The sequence below is a fragment of the Vanacampus margaritifer genome, chromosome 4 (genome assembly GCF_051991255.1).
Source record: "Vanacampus margaritifer isolate UIUO_Vmar chromosome 4, RoL_Vmar_1.0, whole genome shotgun sequence".
Taxonomy (NCBI): Eukaryota; Metazoa; Chordata; class Actinopteri; order Syngnathiformes; family Syngnathidae; genus Vanacampus; species Vanacampus margaritifer.
In genome coordinates, this window is record NC_135435.1 from 25,867,350 (window position 1) to 25,890,253 (window position 22,904).

Consider the following 22,904-nt stretch of genomic DNA (forward strand, 5'->3'; position numbering starts at 1 on the left):
CAATGCTATGCAGTATGCAATTGTCTTACCTTGCCAACCAGATTGAATGAAATAAAAATGCGCCCCCTCCCATACTTATGTCAATTAAGTGCTGCATTATGATATGTAACTGTTTCCTACCGTGTTAAATCATTGTTGATAATTACTGAGAGAAATCATGAACAGGATTAGTGTCTTAACATACATAAATGTAATTAATTGTTAAAATAGGTAATTTGAGATAATTTGTTATTTCAGAAGTGTGTAGCAACTGGTAGCCTTTGGCTAGTAGTACAAAACTTAACGTACCAAAAAAAAAAATCACATTGTTTAGACATTTACCAGTACCTAGGCAGTACTTAGGTGTTGGAAAAATAAGAAAAATAAAATAATGAAATAGACCCACTGATTTCAAAGCTTGGTAAAGAAAAAAAAGGCGAGAATAGGACTTTTAGAAAACATGAGTTCAATAATACTTTGAAACACCTTAATCATAGGTATGGGTAATGACAAGTGCATTCAGTAGTTTTTAACCTAGTGTCATGTTTGGGTTCTGTTTTTCCTTGTGTGTCTCCCTTGGTCTTGTTAAGTGTAATCCTGCCCTTCCTCTGTGAACCAATCAGCGCCCTCAGCCACTTGTGTCTTGCCCCAGGTGCGTCTTGTTGTGTCATTAGCGTCTGTGTATTTAGTCTCCTGTCTCCCCTCTGTCTCTGTTGGTTCATTGTCTTTTCCTCATGTCATGGTGCCAGTTTTTGCCTTGGTGTCCCCCCCATGTTTTGTTTTACCTTGCAATTTGGAGTTCACTTTTTGTTTTTTGTAGAAATTAAAGTCCCCTTTTGTGCTTCATCTTGGCCTCCTTGCCCTGCTTCCCTGCGACTGGGTCCTCCACCAAACAAAGCCCTCCTGACACCTAGATTGAATAGCATTTACACTTTATTGTTATGTTTTCAATATTCATTCATATTATTTACTCTGATCGTAAAATAAAGCTGCAAATTGGGGGACGGTATTATGTTGCTTTTCTTTTCTTTGCATGGTCTCAACCCACATTTATAGACATTAAGAACTATAAAGAACATGTTTTATTTAAAAATTGTGTCTGACAAAACATGTACATGAGTTTGCTTTACCCCCAAAAGCATATCACTCATTATGGCGTTCGCTAGAAAGAATAAATTAGTGGCTAAAGTGTAAACTTCCTGTCACTTAGCCAAATATGTTCCATGTGGGAACTGGGAACTTTTTATGCTTCTGTACTATAGCAGAAAAATCTAAGTAAGAATACATGATTTTTTTTTTTTTTGTCTGTGACCCACCAGTTTAGAATCCCTGGTTTTAGGTGATAAAAGCAGTAAGAGGTCTCTTAAAGGCATAAGGACAAACTCTTTTTCAGCTAGAAAATATTATCAGCGAACGTTGTTATTAGCATCTTGTGTTCTGTTGCTAATCATGCTCACGCCCAAGAGACACCCATTGTGTGCCTGCGGGATCCCATGTAAGTTCTCGCCATTTCTGACATCTTTCATCAATACCACGTGTTCTGACATTGATTGCTATGTTCCTCGGTGTCCTGGCTTCTCAGCACGCAGGTCGTACGGTGAGATATCAGCTCTCCTGTTTATTACACAGGGGATTCCATCAGCTCCTCAGAAGACTGACAGCTATGACAGGCAGAGCCGGTGCTGACGCTGACACGCTACTGATTAGCCTGTCACTCCGAATGGAGCAAAGCAGTAAATGCACGCATGTCATGTCATCAGGCTGGATAAGCTGAGATCACTAATTATGCTTGTACTACAATTAGACACTCGTGCATGTCTTTTATATTACAGTTCATACGTTTACCCGGTCAATTAACATGACATATCAGATTGTTTTCAAACCTTCACCTTATTTTGGCAACTTTGTTCTTCTTCTTCTTTCTCTTCTCATTTTTATTTTGTTGAGTGCTATTCTAGTTTGTTATGTAATGGGGTGTATTTAAATTCACCGTCATTGACCAAGTATACTTGTTAATGCTGTTTTCAATTAAGGTTGGTGGGGACTTATTTGATGCTGCTTTACTGTAAATTTCAAGCTTGGCAACAACTTTAGTGACGCACAGCCACCAGTAGATGGCAGTGATTCAACATTTTTGATATGAGATCCGCGCAGTTTGTGAGTCCTGTGAGAAACGGCTCCCTTTTGGCAAACCTACCTTTTGTACTACTGCTGATTATTAAAGAAAAACATTTTCCCTGGTGAAAAGCGTGTCTATTTTTTCTTTTGCTAGATTTGGTGCATATGTAATCACTAGGTCTTGAAATAGTCCGAATGCTCTAAATTGGCTGGCAGTGAAGGGGTGAGCACAATTTAAGACCAAATCCAAAGCGTATCATCAAGTTCAGCAAATTTCTCTCCTCAAATCTCTGTTGCCCAGACAACTGTTCTTACACACAATTATCATGATTGACTCCTATATTGAATAGCAAGACAAGTGATGAAGAGTAGTGGAGGAATAGAGAGGAAGGTAAGGTGAAAAAACACACACTGAATAATTAAAAATAAAAACAGAGGGAATCGATCAAAGGGGTGAAAATTGACATTAATAGCATACTTTGCATTATAATGCAAGATTACAGGAGCGTCTATGAGGCACTAAGGGAACTTGAATCTTGAATCTGTCATGTGAATCGAAGTCACGCCAGTAACTAGTTTGACTTTTAAGTTAGGATTTCCAAGGTACTGATGAGAAGACTAACCGTAATGTTTTATGTCAGTCAAGCAGACGCATTGCTAAGTAATTATAATTGGCTATCATAGACCTTTATTGGTCAATTACCCACTCAAATCAAGTGACTCAGGCTGATCTAACCATCTTATTATACTCAATTAAAACAAATGCTCTCTGCGGTGGTAGATAGGTCTGAGAGGAGGTAGCACCAGATACTCAGTATATCATCAGGTAATTAATATTTTCATTAACTTGCTCTTCGTTGAGCTGTGACCTGCCTCTGATCATTTCATTTCCTCACCAAGGGTTCAATACTTTAGTGGCTCAATAATTAGTTTGATTTATACAGGATCTGCCTCGTTTAATGAAGGCGGGCAATCACTTTGCCTTCCTCCTTGTGCCAAGCTCTGCTGCTCAGCTTGCTCTCTTCTAATGTCCAATGAATAGTGCGAGAGTAAGAATAGGCCTTAGTGAATTGAGACAGCTCATGAACAAGAAACAGACACACGGTTGATGAAATATTTACACCCGGATCTTTGAGGGATGAAGAAAGGGCTCACGCGCAACACGACAAGGAAACACGGCCTATTAAAGATTGAAGAAAACATATATGAGTTTCCTCTGCCTATAGAGTACAAATCTTAACTCCAGTGGCCACATACTGTACATTTGGGTTAAGACAAACTATCCCTGCCTTGGTACAGTGAATAAATAAACAAACCTCTTGCCAGCGTATGTCGTCCACCCACTGAATCAAAATGGCACTCTCCATCCAATCGTTAACCACAAAGCAGGGTTATTTTTCCTTATACTTAGTTTTTATTTTGTTTTGACAAAAAAGTTAGTTTAATTAGTTTTTAGAACAAGTTTGTTAGTATTTATTAGTTTTAACTTTTAGAAAATGATCTGTTTTAGTTGAGTGTCTATTACTTTTAGCATTAGTTTTTTTTTTTAATTTTTATTATATGGAGTATTGATTGAGTGCAAGATAAAAAAAAGAAGTCACAATGTATTATGTAATAAAGTTCAATTCAGCTACAATTCCAACTAAGGCCCTAACAGAAATACTGAAATAAATGTAAATAATAGATAATGTGAAATTAAACCTGAACGCTCATGGATGATATTAATTGACAAAGAAAATGACAATTTCACTTTAATTAAAAATTAGTTTCAGTTTGTTTTATGAACACAAAATGTAGTTTCAGTTAATTTTCATTACAAAAAAAGACATTAAAAAAATACTATTTTATTTAATTAACAAAAAAGTGACACAGACATGTGAGAATCCCATGGCAACTGGTGGATGTCAGTTGCGTGAACCACTACACGGCAGTGGCTGTACGGTCCCATACTAACTTTCAACAAATTATTGTGCTCCCAAAATTGAGATGCCTTTCAATTGACTCGTTACAAATATTTCAGCAATAAGGCCAAAAATCCTTTTACAGTGATTTTGTGTTTGGATTACAACAGCTCCGTGGCCTATTTTAGAGACAATCTCACTCTTCTACAAACTCAAGCCCCCTAGCTAGTTCTGCATCAATGTTACCTCAGAATCAAGATTTCTGAAAACATGTCTGTCAGCATAATACATACTGTATACAGAGCACAAGCCAGAGGGGGAAAAAAACATGCAACTATTGCTTGACTCGGCTATGTTTTTTGTTGTTGATGGCCCAACCCAACACCAATCTTCATTGGGAAATAGTTGTGATTATGCAAATGAGATTTTTCAACAATATAATATAAAGTAACGATAGTTTTAAAGCGTTATGCAAACAATGCCATGTAGCTCAAAGCAACTGATCAAGTGGCAATAACAGGATATTTTCGTGTTTGTTTGAGCTCCCAGGCCAAGCAAGGCGAGTGGAGTCGTAAAGCTAATCTTCAGTGCCACATTAAAACGGAGGCGAATTAGTGAGCTGGCCAGACTGTCCATCTGAGCCTCTCCCAGGAACATTTTGCAAACCCTGAATGCAGCTCTCTCTGCCATTTCCCCTTACTCAATTATTGATGGCAATTATCATGGCACACTTAGACTCCACGATAACAATATATTCTTAACAAGAAGCAAGTCACTGGGCTTTGTGTCCAATCATCTTTTATTTCTTGGGGGATATGCTTTATTCCTGCATCCCTTGAATTATCATTCCAAAGAAAGAAAGCGAAACAAAGAAAAAAGGGAAAATCATATACTGTAAATTGTGTATCACATAACTGGCTTGGCTAGGTCAGAGTCACAATCTAGTGATTATCGCTGTAACAACTAAACAAGGCTCTCTCTCTCTCTCTCTGCCTTTCTTTACATCCCTGTTAGATACTTTTTGTGTTTCTTAAGGGTTTGGTCACTGCACTTGATGGGTGCGTTCGGAAACTCACTCTGATGCTCTAAGACGACTGAGAGTGGGAGTTTTCCAAGAGGCTCCCCTTCTATGAATTAACAAACAAACCCTTGTTTTTGTTGTTGTTGTGATTAGCGAGACTACTGTAAATAAATCATAGATACAGTCGCTCTTTCAGTAACACTGCTAAATAACCACCAACTTCAGATAAAGTCAACAAGGCCCGAGGTAATTATAGTTAATAAAATCAAAGGAAATTAAGAAATAAATAAAAAAGAAACAAAGAAAACTAACTAAATCACATTTTGCGTTTATAAAACTAACAAGCTACCGGGGTAAGTATAATGGTAGCAAAAATGTCCTTTATTTTTGTCCTTCCGGGGTCCATTTCGATATTGCAGTACAAAAGGGAAGGCCAGTCATTTGACAATTGTAGTTTACTTCATATATTGCTGCTAATCGGTGTGATTTTTACTTACAAACAATATTCCTAAAAGGGTTAGGTTGTGTACTAGACCAAAATATTTGTAATCTATCGTAGTCTATTGCTAGATAACAAAGTCTGTATGTTTTGTAAATACTGAAACACAGTAAAAAATAATTAGTTAATGCATCCCCAGCTACCAAGCTTATAGTTTTTACTTGAGTTTGACTCTTTCTATATTTGTACATTAAAAATGATCATGATGATGCACAATACATTTTTGTGAATGACATTAATAACAATATGTGATGGGTTTGGAGCTACATTATTTGAATCGATAGGACTGTTAACCACACAACACCCGTGAACCCAAATATTAGTGGATATGTGTGACAAAAAGCATTCCAAATGAGATGAAAATGGCAAATTAAAAAAAAACGACTACAGGCCAAGGTGTGTCACAAAGCTCACTGCATGTCCCACATATGTAAATCCCTGTAGTGCCATTAATGTAAACAGAGCAGTGTGTCAAACATTAAACACTCATATTTCTGGGCCCTCGCTGTCCTTTCTTTCCCCTTCCACTGCAGAGGAAGGCCCTAGCTTGCTGTCTTCCAACGCCGCAGGGCATGAAGCTAGCCGGCAGTGAGTTTCCATCAATTAGTGCACCCCTGCGGCCTCCTGGCAGAACCCACCTTTGACTGCACGGAGATATTGATTAGTTCAGCTTCGCTGTCAGGTCTGGACTGAACAGGCCAGGGTGATCCAAGGCCTTCACCTGAGACAAGTTCATGTTGAGTTTCTGACTCACGCACAATACACACACACACACACACATTCAGAAATGCTCCCTCAGATGACTGTGAGGTGAGAAAGAGGAAAGATGAGAGGAAAAGTCCACAACAGTGGCCTGTCAAGAGGATGATGGCTGAGAACTGACAGCCGCTTGTTAGTTTTCTTACTCATCTTGGCACTAGTTGCTATGAAAACTGCCATCTGGAGACAACAAAAAGATAAAACATCACAACTCAAGACTATTTATATAAACAGTGCATACTGTTTTGTTTGCGGATAACAATAAATCAGGAGCTATAACAAGATGATTTTTTTTTTTTTTAATTTCAACTAGGGATGTACCACTTATTGTAAGACCGATACCAGTACTCAAGAGTACTCAACTCTTTATGGGCATATTTCATCAGCATATTTGTTTTTCAGTTATTAGTTGACTTGTTCGAAAGAATGTTTGTGTTTTCTTTTCTGTGCTATGTATGGAGTCGAAATAACACTCGCAGAAATATTTCAAGACTAACTTAAGATTTATGTAATTTTCTTTGCATGACAAATTCCCATTTACTTTTTAAAAAACGATAATTTTAACACCTACCTACCAATTAAACCTTATATGATACATATTCATTAATCGAATAAAGCCAATTTATTTGCAATGCATAATACTCAGGTTTTATGTATTAAATAATACACAAAATTAATAATAATAAGAGTATTGATTTGATACACATAAAGTATATTGTTTGAATTACATAATAATCAGGTTACCTATATGATAAATATACGTGAAAAACACTTATGTCCATTTTTTTGTTTATGGGATGAATGCAGCCTTTTAAAAAAATTCTTCTTTTTAAATATTTAAAAAAGTAATTTATACTTTATTAATACTAAATACATAAAGTTAAGTTTTATTTGGTAGGTTTGTAAGGAAATTATCTGAAAAAGTAAATGGGAATTTGTTATGTAAGTGAGACTTGAAATATTTTTGTGAGTGAAACCATTCATTCATTCATTCATTTATTCACCAGTACAATCCATATAAATATTGATACAAATATTTGTAGCAAAATCTTCATAGCATCCACCTTAGCATTTTTTGCAGTACCTTTGTGGGTGTATTGCGAGAAAACGTTTGAATTCCTAATGTTATATGTTAATATGAAACAGGTGGAGAAGTTCTTTCAACACATCCTGATCATGACTCGTCCAATTTAAATGTATCTTCTTTTCTTTTCTTTTTTTTTTTATCGCTACCGGTAATTTGACTTCAAAGATAAGTCACAATCAAGTGGTTAAGGATGGCAAAGGTGTACTAAATGTAGCAATAGGTGCGACTGTACATTATTTTTGCAAAGGAGCTCAACATCAACATAGCGCCATTCTCCCCCTCCCCTTGACTTTAACCAAGCAGAACAAAGTTAATGTTGAAGAGCGGAGCCCCCTGTGGTTCTTAACGCTCTGATGAAATGAACCGTTTCACCTTCTTTTTATCGCCGTGCTCACAGGAGCTGCCATCCCATTATGGTGGCATGTCGAGATCTCTGTCATAGTGAGCAACAGAATAGTTGAAAATGTCTTAGCTGATTCAGCCACTTTCACGTTGTTCGTCGTTCGTCATCATTTCTCCTTCTGACATAAGCTAAACTAAGCTTGACTGTGGAGTCATGTGGCTTCAGATCACTGTAGCCTCAACTCAATATTCATAGTATTAAGCTTTCTCAATGTGTTTGTGAAATTATGAAATATATCTGGAATGGAAGATTTGTTCTCTGCAGTGTGCATCTTAGTGAAACGAACAATGGCCAATTGGCTTGAAATAATTCAATCATAATGTGTAACGTTTCTATTACGTCAGCTTAAGTGACACATAGTCGTTAGTTAGACTCAAATAAATGTGATCTTACTTAAGTATATATTTCTTTGATGACAGAAAATGTCATTGTCAGTTTTCTTACCTGCATTTCAGTTGTGTAACACGTGCAAGGTGTCACTTCCTTGCCAAAAATCTTTTTTTAAATTGACTATGTTGCCTCATTGCTTCCAGGGCCAACAGGGCAAAGCAACGATCGTAATTGACAGGAGAATTAGCAAAACCTTAAATATATGGCAGGTGATATATCATTACCCATAGACTTGACCCCTCGCGACCCGTCCCTACTCCCATGTGGGCTCCTGCTCAGGCTTGCGTGTAGCAGACAGGAGGGGGGCGTCTGCTTCTCAAACAGCTAAATCAACAGTGTCTCGCCATTGCGTTTTGCTTGAACGGTTTCATGAAAAACTAATCATCTGTTCATCATGGAGATCAAACATATGCACAGCGCAAATGATTAGGAAAAGCAATCTGATCAACCTCGAAGAAGCTCTAGTCCAGATGTAATACATTTCAGATGAAAATTTCCACTTCCCGGCTGCCACTGGTTTGTAATTCTCCTCATCAATCCTCATTCCATCTTTTATTTGCTCCTTAAAGTTCAGTAAAGGACCTAAAACTGTTATCTTGTTTTTAATCACAGCCCAATTGCTGGCTGCATTTGTCAAAAGTATTTTAAGTCAACATATATCTCACATCGAAACAGACAGAACTCAGAACACTTCTGTGTAAAAGACTAAATTGTCTCAACAAGATAAGTATTTAAATTGCAAAAAAATTATAGCCGGATTTTTATTAAGACGAGTAAGAAAAACACACCCAATCATCAACACTTGACCTTGTCAACAACCTCTACAATCAGTTTCCACATCTGAAGCAAACATGAAGTAAGAGGTCAAATGTCAAATGGGTGACAAATAAAACAAACAAAATGAACAATTGGGATGAAAAAGTTGAAAAGAGTTAGTGGAGTAAAGTTGAATTGGTGCAAGAGAAACCATTTAAAGTTGGCGGATTTCGGCATTCCCCGGAGATAGGAAGGGAAAACGATGATTTATGACACGCAGAGACTCTCCCGACCTTAAAAGAATTACCTGCAGATGCGCCTGTGCAGCTCGAGCAAATAAAGAGAAAATAAATAGCGGCTATGTAATGTTTGATACACCCGCTGAACGTAATAACATTTTGTCGTTTCCCACAAAGTGGACTGGAATGAAATTAGAGGTCCCTGTAGTGTGTAATGAAACGTGGCATCTTCCAACTCTAATGCATTTTGTCATCATGAGGCCATATTAATGCTCTTCTCCAACTTTCTATTGATTGATGGGCACCTTGGAAATCGAGACAAGCACAAACATTAACATCAGGGGACTGCGTGGGCAAGATTCACTTTAAGAATAAGAGATGAAATATGATGTGAACAGCTACAATGACATTTGGAAGATTTACTTAATGCACTTGATGTTTGCTTATGAGAGGGGTTAGAGCTAAAAAGGACTGGATATCGCTTGTAATTTTTTGGGGGAACTTGAAAATGTTACGACTTACCAATATTTGTGTTTTATTGTCAGCAGGTTGTCAAAGTGACATATGGTTGTAAAAATTTGTATTTTTGTCACATGTTAATCTTCCAATGGAAAATAAAAACAGTTGCGTTTGTAACTGGAGTTCATTGGAAAAAATATTTTTGGAAAAATGGTGATAGTGATAATGAGAGTGAGCCCTAATGTGTGAAGAAAAGTGGGCGGAAAACTTTAGTGTGTTGAGCATTATGCACATAATGAGGCTGAGCTAGGACATGGCACGCCAAGGGCAGCACCCACAAATGATGGACATAAACAATGCTGGAAGTCTGCTCGTCAGCAAGTTAGTATAATTGCAGTCACGGGAGCTTGCCCGTTCTAACAGTAAGTTCCACTAAAGCCAAATCAGTTGGCATGAAGGACTTGTGCTGGAATCAGCTTAGCTGTGCTGTATTTGGCAAGATGCAAAGGTTTAGGATTCTTGGGCTTCAGAAGTCTATTTGAAAGCCTGCATCGTGGCGCAAAAGTTCTATTTCAACAGTTGTGGATCACATGCCTAACTGTGTGCATGGGTGGAGTTTTCTTTCTTTTGGTATTTTCCTAGACTTTGCACAGGTTGGGCGTAAGGGGGAGTTATTGTTGTAGGATGGAATGCAGCCGACTCCCGGCCAATCGAAGCGCCTCTCCTCATTCGCATTAAAATCAGGGCGGTAGACGCGCACAAATGCAATTTACACACAGTACCATTGTGGAAGCAGAAACTGACTTGCTGTGTTCTAGGAGATGCGATTGGCGTGCGCAAAATGCGTTTATACAAGTAAACGATCTCCCCTTATGGATTACATAGATGGCCAATTGCCCATACGTGTGACGTGGGCAATCAGAGACCAACTAGCAGCCTCGATTGTGCATTTATGTGTGACACTATGCCCCCCTACCCCCCTGACCACAATTTTTATGTGTGGTCAGAGGGTGCGTAATTTAAGTCTACTTTTTTGTCGCTAAATTGCAAGATGCGCTGCGCTAGCCGGAAGACTCAGTGAGGTTAGCGCGTCTACCAATTTTACAAACACTTGCCTCAACACAAAAATGAGTTTTTACACTGAGCGCAGTCTACTTTGGGTCATCAAATTATGAGATGCAATGTTGACAATAAAATGACTTTCACACAAATGAATATTAAATGTTGACGATCTCAAGAATAAGATAATAAGATAAGATTTGCATTTGTGTCATACATGGTAATATTATTACAGCAGGGCTAATTGTCCCCAAATGATGATGATATTTTTTTTTTAAAAGAACTACAATGTCGAAGGGTACAGTTTTAATTTTAGGCCAAAACAGTGTGCTGATTCCAAATGGCAAGGAGCATTTTAAAAGCTGCCACAAAGCACAACAAACTAAAGTATAGGTCTCAGGAGGTTCAACCAAATAAAGCTCGATTTTTAATCTGGTTGTAATGCCAGTCATTCCTTTCACCAGCTGTCACACTTAAAACTTAGCAAATAGCAAAATGCCTTTTGTAGTTTGTGGGCACAGCTGAACTTCCCACAAGAGCCGACCCTTAAATGGACCGTCGGACATCCCACTGGGACCCGGCGGGATGAAATAGTGTGCGTCCACAATGGAGCGAGCAACTACAAATCTTCAAGGCTGCAGTTCAGATCACTCGCACCTCTATTGCATTAGCGCTCATTACAAAAGCTCTCCTCGGGGCAAAACCAGCAGATACACACCGTAAACTTCACGGCTGCGTTATCTTATGTAATAACTTGAATGAACTCGCACCTTCTGGTGGTGTTGGGCTCATTAATTGTTACTGGGAGGCGAAGTAATCGCCAATTAAGCTCAGTGTGTCTAATTTTACTGTCACCCTGCAAATGTAGACTAGGAGGAAGAGAGGTCATTATCGGGTGATGGGGGGAGGCGTCGGTTAATCTGTGAATAATGGCAGGGGTGGTGGCGGCGTGAAGCGTGACGTGAGCGAGTGCTTTTTAGGGGAGAAGCTCGCTTGGATTGTGTTGTCTGGCAGCTCATCTATATTTTATGCTGCCACTCAGACAAATGAAAGAGGAGCCACCCGGAACAAGGGGGGGACCTCTGACACTTCAAAGTGAAGTCCTATGGGTGGGTTCTTATTGAAGCTAGTCCTGCGCGTAGCCCGAACCGCATGCAGCAACCCCCCCCACCCGCCCCCAGCCCATGCTGAGAAGCTGCTGGGGCCTCATTAACCCTTAAACAGGCTTGAGAGGGGTGCAACATCCATGAAACTAATTACCCGAGCAACACACGATAAGACGTGACCGAGCTAACACACAAACACACACACACATGCCACACAGAGTACTGATGAGAGCAGCCATAGAGGTAATGCGTACGCCACAGAGTCATTCCTAATTGAAACCCCCCCCCCCCACCCTTAATTTTTGGTGGATATGATCAGTTTCAGTGTTACTTCCCTCCCCCCTCCATGAGCATATTTGCCGTCACACAAAAGCAGTATGTCACAATTAGCGGAATATGAGTGTGATAATGAGGAGAAAAGGAAAAGATGAAAGGAAAGCGAAGGGACAGAGGAGGAACAAAAAAAAGAGGCCCATATCAAAGAATGGTCTAATTGAGGTAACGCAGTCTGCCCCATTTGCATGAGACAGTGCAGCTTCACTTGGCCGTGTCTAATGATGCTAATGTCTTAACAAATTAATTTTGCTAATTAGGCACGCCCAGTGGTGCTCACCAACAGATTAAGCAGATTAAACAAACAACTGCTGATTATCCCTGGGCGGCTTGAAAGGTGCATTTCTCTGGGTGTGTTTTTCCCGCTGACTTTTGACTTTGACACTCACTCGGTATAACTCAAACAGGGGGACAGATAGACTTTCGAAATCTCTTGTTTCTGCACTGATTTTATTAGAGCTGTTTTTACAAAAATCACCATCATCATTCTGAATGCCTGCACCAAATACAAACTCGGACCACATTCTCACTATTTGAGTTTGTTACATGTTGTCCATGTTTTAATAATTAGCTTCTCCACAGGGCGGACACAGGCCCCACCCTCCCCAATCGTCAAGCCACACCCACTTGCCAGTGCCCAAGTGGCGAGTGTGACAGCTGCTGCTCTCTTTGGTGCTGGTAAAATGAATAGATTATATGCGGTAATTAGGTGTGGAGCTGAATCAATGTACTCTGGGGCAAGACCTGAGGGGAGAGGCCTTGGGTCTCCATTTTTGACAACAACAACAGATCACAAAAAGACCACAATGATGTAAGGAAAGATAGACAGTAAATGGCAGATACTTGGGATCATTGAGGAGGGCTGCTTAAAGAACTAAAGTACGATGTGCAGAAATATTAAGACTCAGGGAGTGTTAAAATAAATTGCATGTAAAACTGGTTCCACTTTTCCCTGAAGACTTTCTACTGCTGGAGTGTGTTTGTGGACATTTTTGCTCATTTATTCAAAAGGATTTGTGAAGTCACAGGTCACTAATGTTGTGCCCGAGAAGAGGCCTGGCTCAACATGTTCTAGTTCATCCCAAAGGTGTTCGAGCGGTTTCACACTTTACCACACTGCACATGCCCTTATAGACTTTGAGCCCTGAAACATAAGAAGAGCCTACCCAAACATTGCCACGAAGTTTGAGGCACAGAATTTGCAAAATTGTCTTGGTAAGATTTAGGGGAAATAAATAATCAATTCGTCAGAAAAGAGATGCAACCAAATGTTATAAGACATGAAAAAAGAGCAGTAACATGAGAACTGAGAACCCCTCCCTGTGATTTTATATGACATTGGGATTATAAAGAAGGCAGATGGCACAAAAACATAAGAGCAGAAACACATGATAAAAGTTGGTTGCTGAAGGGCAATGCTGAACAGGAGGAGGCCGCAAAAGAGAGGAAGGGAGCGAGCGAGGGTAAGGACGCATATGGACTTTGGCGGTGTTGTACTCATCCCCAAGCCCTGAAATGCCCTCCAGTGTTGCATCTTCCTCAATTTTGGTGGCAGAGTGCTGGGTGACCCGCCTGTGATCTCCTCCATAATTAACATATGCTTGTTAGTCAAGGTTGGTTGAACGCTCGTCGACTCCCCTCAGACATTTCCGAGCAGTCTTTTCTTTTCGTCTGGTCACAAATAACACTTATCAGCACCATCGGCTCAGCTAAAGCTGATCAAATTTACTCTACAAATGAGTCCAGAGCGTTTTAATGGGGTCATGAATATGAAGCACCCAATGTGCTTGTGTCGTATTTGTCCAATCTCACCCAACCTCATTTGGACATAATGAAGACATGAACCCACTTCTGATTATTCTCTCAATTTCCCGGGGTTCTTGACCTCTCTTTGAGAAGATAAATATAATCTGCGTAACTAAAATCAAGATAACACTAGAGAATGAATGTGTATCTTTGGGGGGGGGGACTGAAAGAGCCATTTTAATAATATTGTTCTCAGCCTTTTGACCAAAGCTCATTTAAACGGGGCAAAGGAAGTTAACGTGCTAATGTCCCTGTGTGATAATAGAGGGTGGTATATATTAGACCACTAAATATGGATAATAGATCACCTGCTATAAAAGAAAACAACAATAGAGTATCAAGCGTCATGAAGTGATTTCATGTGGAATATTACAACTTCAGTAAGCTATCATATTTTCAACAGGAAGGGAAATGAAGCATTTCAATCATTTTTTTCTACTCGAGTAACATTAATAACTACATTTTAGCATCATGGCTGCCCCTGACCAAATTGGAGTGTTAAGTGAAGTTTTATCTGGCGCCTGCACCCGACCCCATATCTCCGCATCACAAATATAGTAGTAATGTAGTACTGTAGTACTACATTAATATAAACTCAAACCGGAATGACATAAATAAATATTAAGTATAAGTTACATCAAGCTAAAAAAAACAAAACAAATCTAAACCAAACATGGTGAAGCAGCATTTGGCTGTTATGCTGCAGGCAAATCTAATAAGTTGCTAAGAGAAATGAATTCAGCCCTATATATAAATGCTTTTAAAATCCAGGTTGAATACTTCACATTTTTAGTAATTTTAGCAAGGTACTTTAGTTCTCTTTGCTTTGCCTTTGAATGTCTATCGCTGTGAGAGAAACGTCTGCATCTTGGTGGAAAGTCATCAATTTGTTTTTTTATATGACAACTGTTGATAATTCTGATTGGCAAGCCACTTAAGCGCTCTTGTATCATTGATGAGCGGAGGTAAGTCTAAATGGGCTCAGCTTTTAAAAGATACATAGATTTGGTTAATATATAAAAGCTACGATTGTTAACACAACTACTGTATCTATTAGTGTAAGCAAAATTATAGATTAACAAATGCTAGTCAGCCACTGTTAGCAGTAGCACAACAGTAACAATTTCATGGGTCATGTGATGGGCGGGACCACATAAGTAGCCTGTTGTCCTGTTCTAAACATAGCTCACCTGTAATGGGAGATTGTGATTTCCTAAGGATGGTGAAGCTCTGTCGTGATCCATTGAAAATGTGAACACTGGCAGAGATTGATAAAAAAGGGGCTTCGTATTGATATTTATCTGCTTCAAAATTCTTACAGGAAATTATCAACATGATCAGTGTTTTCACATAAATTAATTAATAACATTACTAAAGATTCATTTGAGCATCAAACTGGTAGGCCTTCATATAAATGGGTAGCCTACCCAAGAAGTAGCTCTGAGCTTCAAAACGGTTGGTAAATTAATAAGATTACTTTAACCGATTTATTGGCTAAAGTTTATAAGCGGTATAGAAAATGGATGGATGGATGAATATTATTCAGGTTAAAAAGATTCCAAATAAACTAGTATATTAACCATAAAGAATTACATTACAAAAGCTGATAATGTGGAGCAGTTTTGCCATAAACCTCCATTGGGCTGTGGTCAAATGAATTTTAGAACGATTGGGGTCCTGATGCCTCCATTCCGTATGTGGAGGTGTCTTTGCGACTTGCGCGGGTTGTTTGCACTCGCAGCATCTCCGTGACATCAAAGCGCTGTGCAAACTGAGCCCCTGGCAGCTCTTTAGAATCCCATCTCCCCTTTCTGTTTAAAGCAGGCAAGGGAGAAAAGACCCAACCTAATAAAAGAGGTGTTATTCAAAAGAAGAATAGACGACTCCGTGGTGTGTCGTGTTCACATCGGTTTGTGTGTGCATCGAGGAGATGGAGGAGAAAGGAGATGGAAAAGAGAGGGGAAATGGGTGAAAGTACAGTAGATAATGGTGAAAGGGTGCGTAAAAGGCGTTTATTGTGAGCAAAAAAATTAAGGAAGACATGGTCACCTCATTCTTTTGATTTCTTCTACTATGGTGAAGCAATTGTTTCAATGCTGCTGTTTTTCCTTCTTTCTTGCATGCCTTAAGTTGCACTGTGTCATCCCAATTGCCTTATAATGGAGCAATAGAAGCTTGCTGTGCTAGATAATTTTGGTTGCGGCCTGTCAAACCTTAGTAACCAGCATGGGAAAAAAATGGCTCCTGTGAATGCTTTCGTGTACATCATAATATCTTTTTATTTTCATTTGTTTCAAACCCCAACAAATACATTTGTGCCGCATGCGTCTTCATTGTTTGCATCTCCATTATGTGATACGTCTATATTTGTGCTTTTTCCTTTTAATGGCTGAAAGGCAGTGAGTGAAAACGAGAGACAGAGGAAAGTAGTGAAGAGAGACACAACAGCTCCGTGCAATTGACGTTGTAAAATAAAATACTTTGTAAAAGGGAAATAAATGCCGCAGCCAGTGGAAGATTCATGCGCTCAAATAAACTGGGGCTTTTGAATTTTTAATTGGGGAGCCCTAATTATGGCCATCAGACAGTACTTCTAAACACACTCTCTGCACTTTCTCCCCATTGCTCTTTCCCCCAACCTCTTCAGTTTAGCTGCGGACGCAGGCTCAGTCCGCGTGTATTTTTCCATGCTATTAATATTTGATGAAAATGGGCCAGGCTGCATCAGCTGCTCATCGCCACTAAGAACATGGCCTCCATTATAAGCCCTGTGCTTCCTCCCAGCCGCGTGCATTAGCAAGATGACGGAATGCAAAGGCATGGGCGGGAGGTACGAATGCGCACCGCTGAAATTATGGGTGGTGTGTGCTAGCAAATGTTCATGCGCAGGAGCCGGCTCATCAACCATCCCTGTCGATTGGCGCTATTAAATGTTGAGAAACAGTTGGGTGTGAGCTATAATTGAGCTGACACTAATAATGAAAGCAGATACCGTCTGGAACCCGTGGCAATGCGCTACAGATACGGATGCCCCTAATAATTCAGTCGGCGGGCAGAATGGAAGAATATATTTGGTTCTTGCCCATGAAGAAGGGTACAAAGATTTAAAATGGCTGTAAAATGCAGAGGAGCTCCATCTTCCAAAGCTGCTGCTGGTCTGATATGCAGCCGGCACAAATCAGCAAGCCAAGAGGTGATAGAGACAGTCGTAGATTGCAGAACCATACAGGACATTGATCCTAACATTGTTAAAGTTACATCGGGCCACAGTTAGAAGAACAATGTGCAGGTGAGACTTGATTGAGGTAATTAGCCTCCAACGCTCGACTTCACTTCCCCCTCCTGCAACACGCACACACACTCATGTTTTGTTTCCACGTTTGCTCACTGGGGAATGGAGGAGGGCCATGTTAGGGATCGCGAGATCGTGTAAAGCCTTCGTCAAGGACCTCCATAATGATCAACTCAACCTTGTGACTCCTGTCTGAGAGCTTGCTCCCCCAGGGATGATATGAGAGTGTGTGTGGTGTGGAGTGTGTAAGGGGATTAACCCCATAATTTGAAGATGATGAGAAATAAAGAATTTATTATAGAGATTGTGGATCCGATTTGGAGACATTCACGTTGTAATTTTTAAATTGTGAATCTTGATCAAAATAAATCCTTTTGTAAAGAAATTTTAAATACAAATACACATTTATGTAAGAATTATGTGCACATTTTTGAAGACTACAATGCGTTTTAATATGTACACAGAATATCATAGCAGTCCCCAGCTAGCATGCAAGAAGGCAGTAGAGGGACGACACAAGCAATCTGGTTAATTTGAATCTTGCCTTTGAACTTCTTAAGGGGAAAGTAAAAAAAAAAAAATCTGAGTCTATTCGAATTGTGAGAAGAGACTTGACTCATGCCAATCACAATTTATTCTTTAATCAATTGCTCCATCAAATGATGGCACTGCTATTAGCTATGATGATGATGATGATGATAAAAATAAAAATAAAAATAAAAATAAAAATAAAAATAAAAATAAAAATAAAAATAAAAATAAAAACAAAAATAAAAATAAAAATAAAAATAACGTCAGGGGTTACCACAGTGAGTCACTCACATAATTTCTTAGATACACAGTAAATTCTGTAGAAAATAAATTTGACTATTTAGAGTGGGACCAAAAAGACTCAGTTTTAGAGTAATATTTACATTTGAGTAAAATAAATAATTGGGAAAAATAAAAGTGACTCAAGGGTGGAGGAACAAAATCACAACTTTCAGCTTGGGAGACAGCCAATCTACTCCCTGTGCCACGCAGCTCCTGCTTTCAGTTAGTATATTGCCCGTGTTAGCTGCAGATTATTCCATGATTCCATGGACTCTTCCTCAAAAACCAAAAACGATGTCTTTGGTCTCTTGGAGATAAGCAAACAGTAGGAGGGGCATAGCTCAGGTGGTAGTGTGGCAGTCTCCCAAGCTGAAGGTCGTGAGTTTATTCCTCAACAATTGAGTGACTTTTATTTTTGTTTTAAATTTTTTAATTTGACTCTTTTCCTAGTGAAAATCTTAGCCTACCGGTACTCTAAAACTGAGTGTATTTGGTCCCTCTCTAAATAGTCAAATTTACTCTACACAATTTACTTTGTAAAAAAAAATTCCGAATGACATCTGTAATAACAGTTGCAACAAATTACACAAATAAAAAATTAGCGAACCAGAAACTGAATAAAAAAAATGAATCTGAAACGTATGAATTCAATGCAACCTCTTAATCACGAACAGATGCTAAGATGCTGAGAAAGTTCCAGATCCACACATACGCATGTATGAGGAGCAAGTAAAGTAAGTCTATTAGAAGAGCAGTCTTGGCTACATAGCAATTTCATCAACTTGTTCTTTAGGATGTTACATATTTTATAAAATAATGAAATTTCCGCATCAATAACAAATTATTAGTCATTGTCTGTTCCGGAGAAAGAAGCAAGCCCACATGGAGTGATGCTGGGTTAACAAGCAGGATATTAATTAAATGGAATTACGTGATGATAATTTCCCCTTGTAAATTGAGACTAAATCTTGTATGATCAGGATGACAATATATTTAAAAACACGTTTTTCCACAAGAAGTTTCAAAGTCTCAAAGTTTCAGTTTTTGCCATCACCATCCTACTCATCTGGTCCAGATCCTAAATGCTCCAAAAACATGAAATAACTGATAGGCAAGTTCCACTTGAAGAGGCCAAAAAGGGTAAGTTTGTGTTGAAGCAGAGTGGTGATACCAAATGCAAAGAGACGGGGGTAAGTAGAGTAGAAAGCACCTGTCATCTCTGGCTCTCGGCCTACTTGATCAGCATCAAATTTTAATTTTTCTCTCCGAGTTTTGCACTGAAAGGTTGTTACGCTCTCGGTGCTGAGTTTGTTAGTTATAAAGCTAATGCAAGGCAGGGAATGTGTTATGAAATGTGCAAAGTATAAAACCAGATGGTGACAGAAAGACAGAAGAGGATGTAAAATAAACGTCCTACATTTAAACTTAACACCATACATTGTGATATATTATTGATGACCGCACATGCTATTGAAATGAATTGTACATTTGTGAATACAATATCCATCTGTTACATACTAATGGAGCCCAACTTCATTAAAATGAATCCCCAACCTTCATTGAATTATAGTCTATTGAGTTAAACATGTACAAATAAAAATCCTACCGAGGGAAATATATAACACAATTACTTCAAAGGCTTTCCCAAAAGCACAGCACCAAACTGCATGAATACGGGACCCAAAACAACTCTAAACGGTTGCAGTCTCAACATGGTGGCTGTAATATTTCTTAATTGGACCACGGAAATCACACGGGCCTTTTGTTGAGCTACACACGAGCAGCAAGGCTCTCTCCTCTGCCTCTCTCCTTCTCATTTGCATATTCATTGAGATATCAATTATTTATCCCTTAGCACAATGACTGGCTGCATTACCATGTGACTCCATGCAGTATACCATACCAGCATAGGCAATTGACTGAATAATACATAGGTTATGTGAGATAAATCAGTGGGAAATAATAAGAAATAACAATGATGGGAAAAGGGGTAATGATGAATCCAAAGATAAAAAAAAAAAAATGTGAAAAACAGAATCCGCCCTTATAATTTAATAAAATATTTTGTTCATTTTGAAATAGAAATGTCTCAACATGTTATTCATTTCATTACATTACAATAAAACACAAGTAATTTTGTTTAATATATATATATATATATAAATGTTCTTAGAGTATACACGATGTAGTACTGCCTTTTACACACACACACACACACACACACACTTTTCTTAAATAATTTTCCTCCTAGCATTTAGTGCAGGAATCTGAACACATGCAAAGAAAAGAATGAAATGCAATATTCCGAAAGCTCTCATTCAATAATGTCATTACCCCTGAGACACATTCCTGTTTCCATGCTTGTGCCCATGTGAGCTGTTTTGCTCACCCTATATTATTATTATTACTATTACTATTATTATTGCAGGACACACAAAAAATGAGATGACTAATCAAAATCTTAATTTCAGCATTGCAGAGCTGCAACTCAACCAGTCTGACCTGAGAGGAAAAAAACATGGCCTCACCAGCCAGATAATACTCATTCGCCTTCGAGCCAGCTCCAACACACACACACACGCACACACAAACACACACGCACACACGCACACACAAACACACACGCACACGCACGCGCGCGCGCGTATAACCACACAACGCTCACAGCTCTCCCCCATATCCGCGTGAACAATCGCCCGTTGCCTTAGCACAGAATAGATGACCGCACTTACTTTACATGTCCCGTGAAGGAAAGTTTTCACTTTTTTTCTTCTCTCCCGCGCCTCCCTCAGACCAGACCTTAGAGTCGAGCCCAGAGAAATTGCAGCCGCCATATGCTCCCAGCTGTTACCTTATCAAAGAGCTAGCGCTAAAAAGCGTCTCGCTGCCCTTCATTTTATACATTTTGCCCCCGTATGGTCTCCCACCTTGCACGGATGCAGACTGTGCTCTCTGCATCTGGTTGCACAAGCACAATCAATATGGAAGGAGAGAGCTATTTTATGATTGGAGAAGTTGTTGTGTTTTTGGTGGTGAAATTCATTATTTAGTATCTGAACCTTCAGCAATTCAGTATCATTTATTCATAAAGTCCCTTTTTGCCAGGAGGAAATGGATACAGCTGCAGCAGTCGGGAGAGAGGGAGAGAGAGAGAGAAGGGTGGGTAGAGAAGCGGTGAGGGGGAGTAAAGAGAGAGAATGAGGGAGGAGGATGAAGAGAAAGTGTGTGTGTGTGTGTGTGTGTGTGTGTGTGTGTGTGGCATCGGGGGGTGCAGGCGGGGTAAAGTAGACGGATTGATGATATTGATCAGGCACCTCCTGAAATAAAGGCATCGGGGGCTTTAGTTTTTCCAAGCTGCTGCGATTGACAGATGAAGAGGCGAGATGGCTGCGAGGAGGAGAAGGCCTTGAACGCCACGCGCGGCGCCGGGATGAAAGAAGCTCTTCTGACAAGCTCAACCAGGCAACCGGGCTCAAGCACACTACACAAGCACAGGGACGGATTGCGAGGAATCACTCCAAATGATGTTTGTTTACTTTGCAAAAGCGGAGGAGAACGAGAGCAGAGAAAGGGGAGAGTTGTTAAGTGAGAGAGCGAAAAAGCGAGAGAAACAGCTTGCTTTGTAAATTTGCCCTTCTGAAGCTGCAGCAATGGACCCTACAAGTGCTGACTGATACGGCTGCTGCTCCTCCCTTTGAAATAGAAAAGAAGCCCATGCAGCTGCATAAAGACGCCACTTGAAAATCCCAGTGCCTCTTATGAAAAGTGCACGGTGCATAGTTAGAAAAGAAAAAAAAGGAAATCATTTACGGCGCAGTGTTTTTGTCGGTGCCTTTTTGATGACAAGCGCATCACTCTGTAGCCACAGAAAAAAAGTGGAACATATTCAGCTCTTTAAAGTTGATGTTTTTAGTGTTTAAATAAAAACAGTGGGGAAACAATTGGAGGTCTACAAGTGCAGCACTAGTAACACATATAACAGAAATCCTTCTCAGTCAGGTGCACCTGTAGCTCCTGTTGGCCTTTAACATCCACACTGTGATTGGCTGCCTTGGCTTCCTGTTGTGTGCGTGAGAGCAATTAATTATGAAAGCCATATCTGGAAGCAACACAAAAGCCTCGTTTCCACCGACGGTATCTACCCTACTGTACTCTACTCTGCTCTGCTCTTCTTGGCACTACACCAAAAAGCAGTGCTTCTCCACTGCCATGGCCACCACCCGGGACCCCCTCCTCAACCCGCCAGTGATGTCATGCTAAAGCGGCCGCAGCTAGCGTGCACTGCACACACAGGTAAAAACATTGGAGAGCGCGTACCCGGTTCTTGGTTTGTGCCGGTTTATTTCAGCCAGGAGACATCGAATGAATATTGTAGCAACCAGAAGACTGCATTTAATGTTAAAAAGGTTTGCACCTTGTTAGATATTGTAGCATTTTTAATTCTTCATTTTATTTTATTAACCATTGTTACACACTATGAACATCCCAATTCTTTATATTAACCTTGTCGAAATGTTTTGTGTCCTTAGTAGAGCAGAAGGTGTTGATCTCGGTATGGTCTGACCTTAGGCTGGTACACATTGATTGGTCCAAAATTCCTTGTTTTATTTTGTACACGCACATTTCGGTCTTGAAAACAAAATTTGCTTTGAAATAACACACACACACACTCTTTACTTTCTTCATCAGTCACGGCCACCGTAAATTTGGTTCAACTTGTTTGTGAGATTTTGTTATGGGGAAAAATAGAACCTTCAACTATGCAACATATTCAGTCCCGAACACACACCCAAATCTGACCTTGTTTACGCCATCTGCTCTGGAAAAGTACTCACAGATATGGTTTGTCTACAAATAAAAGAGAGGAGGTCCTTAAACAATAAA

At 39.6% G+C, this 22,904-nt stretch overlaps 1 long non-coding RNA gene across 1 annotated transcript in view; it reads right to left on the reverse strand.

The window, feature by feature from the left end:
* The window catches only part of LOC144050661 (uncharacterized), a 39,858-nt gene extending 18,901 nt beyond the window's left edge, over positions 1 to 20,957 (reverse strand). The window contains exon 1 of the long non-coding RNA XR_013293897.1: positions 20,753 to 20,957. This is a non-coding gene — a long non-coding RNA (uncharacterized LOC144050661). The remainder of the gene's footprint in view (positions 1 to 20,752) is intronic.
* Between the last annotated feature and the right edge of the window lie 1,947 nt (positions 20,958 to 22,904).